The following is a 13,377-nucleotide window of genomic DNA, read 5'->3' as shown; positions in this document are numbered from 1 at the left end:
AAATTAAATAAATCCCACACCTTCGTCAGCTGAAACCATGCCTTTAACCTGCTAATTGTCCTGAGCCTGTTCATATTCAGTTCTGTATGATTACAGGGTTTCCTCCCAAGACAATAGCTAGTGGAGGAAAAAGTGCCTAAGCCATGACAGTGTAAAGTGGGGACCTGGTATTCACATGGTACAGCCCAGTGGTTCCAAAACTCAGTCCTGTGTGTGCTGGTTTTTGTTCCAACCACAATTGCAGTCCCAGAATTTTAACAAACTGTTAATTTTTCTTAAATAGGTGATTTACATAATTACAAGGATTATGTGTCAGTCATTACACAGTGGCTGTAATATAAACATGATCACCCATGTAATTAATTCATTTTTTATTATTTGTATTATTGGACAAAAAGTCCAATTTTTCCACTGACAGAATTTTCTCCAGAAAGTCTTCAAACACATTGTTGCTCATTTATTTCACCGGGGTTGTTCAATAAAGATGATTTCCCATTGATCCAAATCAATTAATTGCATTTTAACATTTTTTGCATTATTTTCACATTTTGGACATAAGCCTATAAGCCTTATGTATTTTTCTGATTTTCCACTGACACTGATTTTTCGCCAGAAAAGTCTTCAAACACATTGTTGCTCATTTATTTCACCAGGGTTGTTCAATAAAGATGATTTCCCATTGATCCATATCAATTAATTGCATTTTTACATTTTTTGCATTATTTTCACATTTTGGACATAAGCCTATAGCCTTATGTATTTTTCTGATTTTCCACTGACACTGATTTTTCTCCAGAAAAGTCTTCAAACACATTGTTGCTCGTTTATTTCACTGTGGTTGTTCAATAAAGGTGATTTCCCATGCGTTGGAATTAATTAATTGCATTTTTAAAAATGTAGCATTATTTTCACATTTTGGACATAAGCCTATAGCCTTATGTATTTTTCTGATTTTCCACTGACATATATTTCTTCCAAAAAAGTCTTCAAACACATTGTTGCTCATTTATTTCACCGGGGTTGTTCAATAAAGATGATTTCCCATTGATCTAAATCAATTAATTGCATTTTTTAATTTTTTGCATTATTTTCACATTTTGGACATAAGCCTATAGCCTTATGTATTTTTCTGATTTTCCACTGACATATATTTCTTCCAAAAAAGTCTTCAAACACATTGTTGCTCATTTATTTCACCGGGGTTGTTCAATAAAGATGATTTCCCATTGATCTAAATCAATTAATTGCATTTTTTAATTTTTTGCATTATTTTCACATTTTGGACATAAGCCTATAGCCTTATGTATTTTTCTGATTTTCCACTGACATATATTTCTTCCAAAAAAGTCTTCAAACACATTGTTGCTCATTTATTTCACCGGGGTTGTTCAATAAAGATGATTTCCCATTGATCTAAATCAATTAATTGCATTTTTTAATTTTTTGCATTATTTTCACATTTTGGACATAAGCCTATAGCCTTATGTATTTTTCTGATTTTCCACTGACATATATTTCTTCCAAAAAAGTCTTCAAACACATTGTTGCTCATTTATTTCACCGGGGTTGTTCAATAAAGATGATTTCCCATTGATCTAAATCAATTAATTGCATTTTTTAATTTTTTGCATTATTTTCACATTTTGGACATAAGCCTATAGCCTTATGTATTTTTCTGATTTTCCACAGACATATATTTCTTCCAAAAAAGACTTCAAACACATTGTTGCTCATTTATTTCATCGTGGTTATTCAATAAAGATGATTTCCCATTGATCCAAATGAATTAATAACATTTTTACAATTTAGGCATTATTTTCACATTTTGGACATAAGCCTAAAGTCTTATGTATTTTTCTGATTTTCCACTGACATATATTTCTTCCAAAAAAGACTTCAAACACATTGTTGCTCATTTATTTCATCGGGGTTATTCAATAAAGATGATTTCCCATTGATCCAAATGAATTAATAGCATTTTTACAATTTTTGCATTATTTTCACATTTTGGACATAAGCCTATAGCCTTATGTATTTTTCTGATTTTCCACTGACACTGATTTTTCTCCAGAAAAGTCTTCAAACACATTGTTGCTCATTTATTTCACCGGGGTTGTTCAATAAAGATGATTTCCCATTGATCTAAATCAATTAATTGCATTTTTTAATTTTTTGCATTATTTTCACATTTTGGACATAAGCCTATAGCCTTATGTATTTTTCTGATTTTCCACAGACATATATTTCTTCCAAAAAAGACTTCAAACACATTGTTGCTCATTTATTTCATCGTGGTTATTCAATAAAGATGATTTCCCATTGATCCAAATGAATTAATAACATTTTTACAATTTAGGCATTATTTTCACATTTTGGACATAAGCCTAAAGTCTTATGTATTTTTCTGATTTTCCACTGACATATATTTCTTCCAAAAAAGACTTCAAACACATTGTTGCTCATTTATTTCATCGGGGTTATTCAATAAAGATGATTTCCCATTGATCCAAATGAATTAATAGCATTTTTACAATTTTTGCATTATTTTCACATTTTGGACATAAGCCTATAGCCTTATGTATTTTTCTGATTTTCCACTGACACTGATTTTTCTCCAGAAAAGTCTTCAAACACATTGTTGCTCATTTATTTCACCGGGGTTGTTCAATAAAGATGATTTCCCATTGATCTAAATCAATTAATTGCATTTTTTAAATTTTTGCATTATTTTCACATTTTGGACATAAGCCTATAGCCTTATGTATTTTTCTGATTTTCCACTGACATATATTTCTTCCAAAAAAGTCTTCAAACACATTGTTGCTCATTTATTTCACCGGGGTTGTTCAATAAAGATGATTTCCCATTGATCTAAATCAATTAATTGCATTTTTTAATTTTTTGCATTATTTTCACATTTTGGACATAAGCCTATAGCCTTATGTATTTTTCAGATTTTCCACTGACATATATCTCTTCCAAATAAGTCTTCAAACACATTGTTGCTCATTTATTTCACCGGGGTTGTTCAATAAAGATGATTTCCCATTGATCCAAATGAATTAATTGCATTTTTACATTTTTTGCATTATTTTCACATTTTGGACATAAGCCTATAGTCTTATGTATTTTTCTGATTTTCTACTGACACTGATTTTTCTCCAGAAAAGTCTTCAAACACATTGTTTCTCATTTATTTCACTGTGGTTGTTCAATAAAGGTGATTTCCCATGCGTTGGAATGAATGAATTGCATTTTTAAACATTTACCATTATTTTCACATTTTGGACATAAGCCTATAGTCTTATGTATATTTCTGATTTTCCACTGACATATATTTCTTCCGAAAAAGACTTCAAACACATTGTTGCTCATTTATTTCATCGGGGTTATTCAATAAAGATGATTTCCCATTGATCCAAATGAATTAATAACATTTTTACAATTTTTGCATTATTTTCACATTTTGGACATAAGCCTATAGTCTTATGTATTTTTCTAATTTTCCACTGACACTGGTTTTTCTCCAGAAAAGTCTTCAAACACATTGTTGCTCATTTATTTCACCGGGGTTGTTCAATAAAGGTGATTTCCCATGCGTTGGAATTAATGAATTGTATTTTTACAATTTTTGCATTATTTTCACATTTTGGACATAAGCCTATAGTCTTATGTATTTTTCTGATTTTCCACTGACACTGATTTTTCTCCAGAAAAGTCTTCAAACACATTGTTGCTCATTTATTTCACCGGGGTTGTTCAATAAAGGTGATTTCCCATGCGTTGGAATTAATGAATTGCATTTTTAAAAATTTAGCATTCTTTTCACATTTTGGACATAAGCCTATAGCCTTATGTATTTTTCTGATTTTCCACTGACACTGATTTTTCGCCAGAAAAGTCTTCAAACACATTGTTGCTCATTTATTTCACCAGGGTTGTTCAATAAAGATGATTTCCCATTGATCCAAATCAATTAATTGCATTTTTACATTTTTTGCATTATTTTCACATTTTGGACATAAGCCTATAGTCTTATGTATTTTTCTGATTTTCCACTGAAACTGGTTTTTCTCCAGAAAAGTCTTCAAACACGTTGTTGCTCATTTATTTCACCGGGGTTGTTCAATAAAGGTGATTTCCCATGCTTTGGAATAAATGAATTGTATTTTTACAATTTTTGCATTATTTTCACATTTTGGACATAAGCCTATAGCCTTATGTATTTTTCTGATTTTCCACTGACATATATTTCTTCCAAAAAAGACTTCAAACACATTGTTGCTCATTTATTTCACCGGGGTTGTTCAATAAAGATGATTTCCCATTGATCCAAATCAATTAATTGCATTTTAACATTTTTTGCATTATTTTCACATTTTGGACATAAGCCTATAGCCTTATGTATTTTTCTGATTTTCTACTGACACTGATTTTTCTCCAGAAAAGTCTTCAAACACATTGTTGCTCATTTATTTCACTGTGGTTGTTCAATAAAGGTGATTTCCCATGCGTCGGAATTAATGAATTGCATTTTTTAATTTTTGGCATTATTTTCACATTTTGGACATAAGCCTATAGCCTTATGTATTTTTCTGATTTTCTACTGACACTGATTTTTCTCCAGAAAAGTCTTCAAACACATTGTTGCTCATTTATTTCACTGTGGTTGTTCAATAAAGGTGATTTCCCATGCGTCGGAATTAATGAATTGCATTTTTTAATTTTTTGCATTATTTTCACATTTTGGACATAAGCCTATAGCCTTATGTATTTTTCTGATTTTCCACTGACATATATTTCTTCCAAAAAAGTCTTCAAACACATTGTTGCTCGTTTATTTCACCGGGGTTGTTCAATAAAGGTGATTTCCCATGCTTTGGAATTAATGAATTGTATTTTTACAATTTTTGCATTATTTTCACATTTTGGACATAAGCCTATAGTCTTATGTATTTTTCTGATTTTCCACTGACATATATTTCTTCCAAAAAAGACTTCAAACACATTGTTGCTCATTTATTTCATCGGGGTTATTCAATAAAGATGATTTCCCATTGATCCAAATGAATTAATAACATTTTTACAATTTATGCATTATTTTCACATTTTGGACATAAGCCTATAGTCTTATGTATTTTTCTGATTTTCCACTGACATATATTTCTTCCAAAAAAGACTTCAAACACATTGTTGCTCATTTATTTCATCGGGGTTATTCAATAAAGATGATTTCCCATTGATCCAAATGAATTAATAGCATTTTTACAATTTTTGCATTATTTTCACATTTTGGACATAAGCCTATAGCCTTATGTATTTTTATGATTTTCCACTGACACTGATTTTTCTCCAGAAAAGTCTTCAAACACATTGTTGCTCATTTATTTCACCGGGGTTGTTCAATAAAGATGATTTCCCATTGATCCAAATGAATTAATAACATTTTTACAATTTATGCATTATTTTCACATTTTGGACATAAGCCTATAGTCTTATGTATTTTTCTGATTTTCCACTGACATATATTTCTTCCAAAAAAGTCTTCAAACACATTGTTGCTCATTTATTTCACCGGGGTTGTTCAATAAAGATGATTTCCCATTGATCTAAATCAATTAATTGCATTTTTTAATTTTTGCATTATTTTCACATTTTGGACATAAGCCTATAGCCTTATGTATTTTTCTGATTTTCCACTGAAACTGGTTTTTCTCCAGAAAAGTCTTCAAACACATTGTTGCTCATTTATTTCACCAGGGTTGTTCAATAAAGGTGATTTCCCATGCGTTGGAATTAATGAATTGCATTTTTAAAAATTTAGCATTATTTTCACATTTTGGACATAAGCCTATAGTCTTATGTATTTTTCTGATTTTCCACTGAAACTGGTTTTTCTCCAGAAAAGTCTTCAAACACGTTGTTGCTCATTTATTTCACCGGGGTTGTTCAATAAAGGTGATTTCCCATGCTTTGGAATAAATGAATTGTATTTTTACAATTTTTGCATTATTTTCACATTTTGGACATAAGCCTATAGCCTTATGTATTTTTCTGATTTTCCACTGACGTATATTTCTTCCAAAAAAGACTTCAAACACATTGTTGCTCATTTATTTCATCGGGGTTATTCAATAAAGATGATTTCCCATTGATCCAAATGAATTATTAGCATTTTTACAATTTTTGCAGTATTTTCACATTTTGGACATAAGCCTATAGCCTTATGTATTTTTCTGATTTTCCACTGACATATATTTCTTCCAAAAAAGACTTCAAACACATTGTTGCTCATTTATTTCATCGTGGTTATTCAATAAAGATGATTTCCCATTGATCCAAATGAATTAATAACATTTTTACAATTTATGCATTATTTTCACATTTTGGACATAAGCCTATAGCCTTATGTATTTTTCTGATTTTCCACAGACATATATTTCTTCCAAAAAAGATTTCAAACACATTGTTGCTCATTTATTTCATCGGGGTTATTCAATAAAGATGATTTCCCATTGATCCAAATGAATTAATAACATTTTTACAATTTATGCATTATTTTCACATTTTGGACATAAGCCTATAGCCTTATGTATTTTTCTGATTTTCCACAGACATATATTTCTTCCAAAAAAGACTTCAAACACATTGTTGCTCATTTATTTCATCGGGGTTATTCAATAAAGATGATTTCCCATTGATCCAAATGAATTAATAGCATTTTTACAATTTTTGCATTATTTTCACATTTTGGACATAAGCCTATAGCCTTATGTATTTTTCTGATTTTCCACTGACACTGATTTTTCTCCAGAAAAGTCTTCAAACACATTGTTGCTCATTTATTTCACCGGGGTTGTTCAATAAAGATGATTTCCCATTGATCTAAATCAATTAATTGTATTTTTTAATTTTTTGCATTATTTTCACATTTTGGACATAAGCCTATAGCCTTATGTATTTTTCAGATTTTCCACTGACATATATTTCTTCCAAAAAAGTCTTCAAACACATTGTTGCTCATTTATTTCACCGGGGTTGTTCAATAAAGATGATTTCCCATTGATCTAAATCAATTAATTGCATTTTTTAATTTTTTGCATTATTTTCACATTTTGGACATAAGCCTATAGCCTTATGTATTTTTCTGATTTTCCACTGACATATATTTCTTCCAAAAAAGTCTTCAAACACATTGTTGCTCATTTATTTCACCGGGGTTGTTCAATAAAGATGATTTCCCATTGATCTAAATCAATTAATTGCATTTTTTAATTTTTTGCATTATTTTCACATTTTGGACATAAGCCTATAGCCTTATGTATTTTTCTGATTTTCCACTGACATATATTTCTTCCAAAAAAGACTTCAAACACATTGTTGCTCATTTATTTCATCGGGGTTATTCAATAAAGATGATTTCCCATTGATCCAAATGAATTAATAGCATTTTTACAATTTTTGCATTATTTTCACATTTTGGACATAAGCCTATAGCCTTATGTATTTTTCTGATTTTCCACTGACACTGATTTTTCTCCAGAAAAGTCTTCAAACACATTGTTGCTCATTTATTTCACCGGGGTTGTTCAATAAAGATGATTTCCCATTGATCTAAATCAATTAATTGCATTTTTTAATTTTTTGCATTATTTTCACATTTTGGACATAAGCCTATAGCCTTATGTATTTTTCTGATTTTCCACTGACATATATTTCTTCCAAAAAAGTCTTCAAACACATTGTTGCTCATTTATTTCACCGGGGTTGTTCAATAAAGATGATTTCCCATTGATCTAAATCAATTAATTGCATTTTTTAAATTTTTGCATTATTTTCACATTTTGGACATAAGCCTATAGCCTTATGTATTTTTCTGATTTTCCACAGACATATATTTCTTCCAAAAAAGATTTCAAACACATTGTTGCTCATTTATTTCATCGGGGTTATTCAATAAAGATGATTTCCCATTGATCCAAATGAATTAATAGCATTTTTACAATTTTTGCATTATTTTCACATTTTGGACATAAGCCTATACCTTATGTATTTTTCTGATTTTCCACTGACACTGATTTTTCTCCAGAAAAGTCTTCAAACACATTGTTGCTCATTTATTTCACCGGGGTTGTTCAATAAAGATGATTTCCCATTGATCTAAATCAATTAATTGCAATTTTTAATTTTTTGCATTATTTTCACATTTTGGACATAAGCCTATAGCCTTATGTATTTTTCTGATTTTCCACTGACATATATTTCTTCCAAAAAAGTCTTCAAACACATTGTTGCTCATTTATTTCACCGGGGTTGTTCAATAAAGATGATTTCCCATTGATCTAAATCAATTAATTGCATTTTTTAATTTTTGCATTATTTTCACATTTTGGACATAAGCCTATAGCCTTATGTATTTTTCTGATTTTCCACTGACATATATTTCTTCCAAAAAAGTCTTCAAACACATTGTTGCTCATTTATTTCACCGGGGTTGTTCAATGAAGGTGATTTCCCATGCGTTGGAATTAATGAATTGCATTTTTAAAAATTTAGCATTATTTTCACATTTTGGACATAAGCCTATATAGCCTTATGTATTTTTCTGATTTTCCACTGACACTGATTTTTCGCCAGAAAAGTCTTCAAACACATTGTTGCTCATTTATTTCACCAGGGTTGTTCAATAAAGATGATTTCCCATTGATCCAAATCAATTAATTGCATTTTTACATTTTTTGCATTATTTTCACATTTTGGATATAAGCCTATAGTCTTATGTATTTTTCTGATTTTCCACTGAAATTGGTTTTTCTCCAGAAAAGTCTTCAAACACGTTGTTGCTCATTTATTTCACCGGGGTTGTTCAATAAAGGTGATTTCCCATGCTTTGGAATAAATGAATTGTATTTTTACAATTTTTGCATTATTTTCACATTTTGGACATAAGCCTATAACCTTATGTATTTTTCTGATTTTCCACTGACATATATTTCTTCCAAAAAAGACTTCAAACACATTGTTGCTCATTTATTTCATCGGGGTTATTCAATAAAGATGATTTCCCATTGATCCAAATGAATTATTAGCATTTTTACAATTTTTGCAGTATTTTCACATTTTGGACATAAGCCTATAGTCTTATGTATTTTTCTGATTTTCCACTGACATATATTTCTTCCAAAAAAGACTTCAAACACATTGTTGCTCATTTATTTCATCGTGGTTATTCAATAAAGATGATTTCCCATTGATCCAAATGAATTAATAGCATTTTTACAATTTTTGCATTATTTTCACATTTTGGACATAAGCCTATAGCCTTATGTATTTTTCTGATTTTCCACTGACACTGATTTTTCTCCAGAAAAGTCTTCAAACAAATTGTTGCTCATTTATTTCACCGGGGTTGTTCAATAAAGATGATTTCCCATTGATCTAAATCAATTAATTGCATTTTTTAATTTTTTGCATTATTTTCACATTTTGGACATAAGCCTATAGCCTTATGTATTTTTCTGATTTTCCACTGACATATATTTCTTCCAAAAAAGTCTTCAAACACATTGTTGCTCATTTATTTCACCGGGGTTGTTCAATAAAGATGATTTCCCATTGATCTAAATCAATTAATTGCATTTTTTAATTTTTTGCATTATTTTCACATTTTGGACATAAGCCTATAGCCTTATGTATTTTTCTGATTTTCCACTGACATATATTTCTTCCAAAAAAGTCTTCAAACACATTGTTGCTCATTTATTTCACCGGGGTTGTTCAATAAAGATGATTTCCCATTGATCTAAATCAATTAATTGCATTTTTTAATTTTTTGCATTATTTTCACATTTTGGACATAAGCCTATAGCCTTATGTATTTTTCTGATTTTCCACAGACATATATTTCTTCCAAAAAAGATTTCAAACACATTGTTGCTCATTTATTTCATCGGGGTTATTCAATAAAGATGATTTCCCATTGATCCAAATGAATTAATAGCATTTTTACAATTTTTGCATTATTTTCACATTTTGGACATAAGCCTATAGCCTTATGTATTTTTCTGATTTTCCACTGACACTGATTTTTCTCCAGAAAAGTCTTCAAACACATTGTTGCTCATTTATTTCATCGGGGTTATTCAATAAAGATGATTTCCCATTGATCCAAATGAATTAATAACATTTTTACAATTTATGCATTATTTTCACATTTTGGACATAAGCCTATAGCCTTATGTATTTTTCAGATTTTCCACTGACATATATTTCTTCCAAAAAAGTCTTCAAACACATTGTTGCTCATTTATTTCACCGGGGTTGTTCAATAAAGGTGATTTCCCATGCGTTGGAATTAATGAATTGCATTTTTTAAAATTTAGCATTATTTTCACATTTTGGACATACGACTACAGTCGCATGTATTTTTCTGATTTTCCACAGACACCCAGTGTTCATAATTGAAGTTTGGAAACACATATTAATGCTAACCCAAACCAGAGCCCTAGCTGTAACCCTAACCCTATCCCTAGCTGGATACGTAACCCTAACCCTAGCTGTAACCCTAACCCTAACTCTAGCTGTAACCCTAACCCTAATTGGAAACCTAATGCTAACCCTAGCTGTAACCCTAAACCTAACCATAGCAGTAACCATAAATGTAACAATAACCCTAACCCTAGATGTAACCCTAAGCCTAACCCTAGCTGTAACCCTAACCCTAACCCTAGCTGGATACGTAACCCTAACCCTAGCTGTAACCCTAACCCTAACCCTAGTTGTAACCCTAACCCTAATTGGAAACCTAATGCTAACCCTAGCTGTAATCCTAACCCTAACCCTAGTTGTAACCCTAACCCTTGCTGTAATCCTAACCCTAACCCTAGTTGGATACCTAACCCTAACCGTAGCTGGATACCTAACCCTAAACCTAGCTGTAACCCTAACCCTAACCCTAACTGAAACCCTAACCGTAACATTAACCCTAACCCTAGCTGTAAGCCTAACCCTAACGCTAGCTGTAACCCTAACCCTAACACTAGCTGGATACCTAACCCTAACCCTAGCTGTAACCCTAACCCTAACCCCAACTGTAACCCTAACCATAACACTAACCCTAAATCTAGCTGTAACCCTAACCCTAACCCTAGCTGTAACCCTAATCCTAACCCTTGCTGTAATCCTAACCCTAACCCTAGTTGTAACCCTAACCATAACCCTAGCTGGATACCTAACCCTAACCCTAACCCTAGATGTAACCCTAAGCCTAACCCTAGCTGTAACCCTAACCCTAACCCTAGCTGGATACGTAACCCTAACCCTAGCTGTAACCCTAACCCTAACTCTAGCTGTAACCCTAACCCTAACCCCAACTGTAACCCTAACCATAACACTAACCCTAAATCTAGCTGTAACCCTAACCCTAACCCTAGCTGTAACCCTAATCCTAACCCTTGCTGTAATCCTAACCCTAACCCTAGTTGTACCCCTAACCCTAACCCTAGCTGGATACCTAACCCTAACCCTAGCTGTAACCCTAACCCTAACCCCAACTGTAACTCTAACCATAACACTAACCCTAACCCCAGCTGTAACCCTAACCCTAACCCTAGCTGGATACCTAACCCTAACCCTAGCTGTAACCCTAACCCTTGCTATAATCCTAACCCTAACCCTAGTTGTAACCCTAACCCTAACCCTAGCTGGATACCTAACCCTAACCCTAGCTGGAAACCTAACCCTAACCATAACACTAACCCTAACCTTAGCTGTAACCCAAACCCTAACTCTAACTGTAACCCGAACCGTAACACTAACCCTAACCCTAGCTGTAACCCTAACCCTAACCCTAGCTGGATACCTAACCCTAACCCCAGCTGTAACCCTAACCCTTACCCTAGCTGGAAACCTAACCCTAACCCTAGCTGTAACCCTAACCCTAACCCTAGCAGTAACCGCAACTGTAACACTAACCCTAACTCTAACCCTAGATGTAACCCTAACTTTAAATCTAACTGTTACCCTAACCCTAACCCTAGCTTTAAGCCTAACCCTAACGCTAGTTGTAACCCTAACCCTAGCTGGAAACCTAACCCTAAACCTAGCTGTAACTCTAACCCTAACCCTAACTGTAACCCTAACTGTAACACTAACCCTAACCCTAGCTGTAACCCTAACCCTAACCCTAGCTGGATACCTAACCCTAACCCTAGCTGTAATCGTAACGTTAACACCAACCCTAACCCTAGCCTTCACCCTAACCCTAACCCTAACAGTAGCTATAACCCTAACCCTAGCTATAACCCTAACCCTAGCTGTAACCGTAACTGTAAGCCTAACGCTGTAACCCTAACCCTAACCCTAGCTGGATACGTAACCCTAACCCTAGCTGTAACCCTAACCCTAACCCTAGTTGTAACCCTAACCCTAATTGGAAACCTAATGCTAACCCTAGCTGTAATCCTAACCCTAACCCTAGTTGTAACCCTAACCCTTGCTGTAATCCTAACCCTAACCCTAGTTGGATACCTAACCCTAACCCTAGCTGGATACCTAACCCTAAACCTAGCTGTAACCCTAACCCTAACCCTAACTGAAACCCTAACCGTAACATTAACCCTAACCCTAGCTGTAAGCCTAACCCTAACGCTAGCTGTAACCCTAACCCTAACACTAGCTGGATACCTAACCCTAACCCTAGCTGTAACCCTAACCCTAACCCTAACTGTAACCCTAACTGTAACACTAACCCTAACCCTAGCTGTAACCCTAACCCTAACCCTAGCTGGATACCTAACCCTAACCCTAGCTGTAATCGTAACGTTAACACCAACCCTAACCCTAGCCTTCACCCTAACCCTAACCCTAACAGTAGCTATAAATCTTACCCTAAACCTAGCATTACCCCTAACCCTAACCCTAGCTGTAAACCTAACCCTAACCATAACCCTAGCTATAACCCTAACCCTAGCTGTAACCGTAACTGTAAGCCTAACGCTGTAACCCTAACCCTAACCCTAGCTGGATACGTAACCCTAACCCTAGCTGTAACCCTAACCCTAACCCTAGTTGTAACCCTAACCCTAATTGGAAACCTAATGCTAACCCTAGCTGTAATCCTAACCAGAACCCTAGTTGTAACCCTAACCCTTGCTGTAATCCTAACCCTAACCCTAGTTGGATACCTAACCCTAACCCTAGCTGGATACCTAACCCTAAACCTAGCTGTAACCCTAACCCTAACCCTAACTGAAACCCTAACCGTAACATTAACCCTAACCCTAGCTGTAAGCCTAACCCTAACCCTAGTTGTAACCCTAACCCTTGCTGTAATCCTAACCCTAACCCTAGTTGGATACCTAACCCTAACCCTAGCTG

The 13,377-nt window shown here is 33.4% G+C and overlaps 1 protein-coding gene across 6 annotated transcripts in view; it reads right to left on the bottom strand.

The window, feature by feature from the left end:
• LOC118215250 (dmX-like protein 2) overlaps positions 1–13,377 on the bottom strand; it is a 60,453-nt gene that overhangs the window by 15,734 nt on the left and 31,342 nt on the right. The window lies entirely within an intron of this gene.

This window comes from Anguilla anguilla, chromosome 16 (genome assembly GCF_013347855.1).
Source record: "Anguilla anguilla isolate fAngAng1 chromosome 16, fAngAng1.pri, whole genome shotgun sequence".
NCBI classification, from domain to species: Eukaryota; Metazoa; Chordata; class Actinopteri; order Anguilliformes; family Anguillidae; genus Anguilla; species Anguilla anguilla.
Note: the sequence above shows the minus strand (reverse complement) of the source record. Positions and strands in the feature narration are given on the sequence as shown.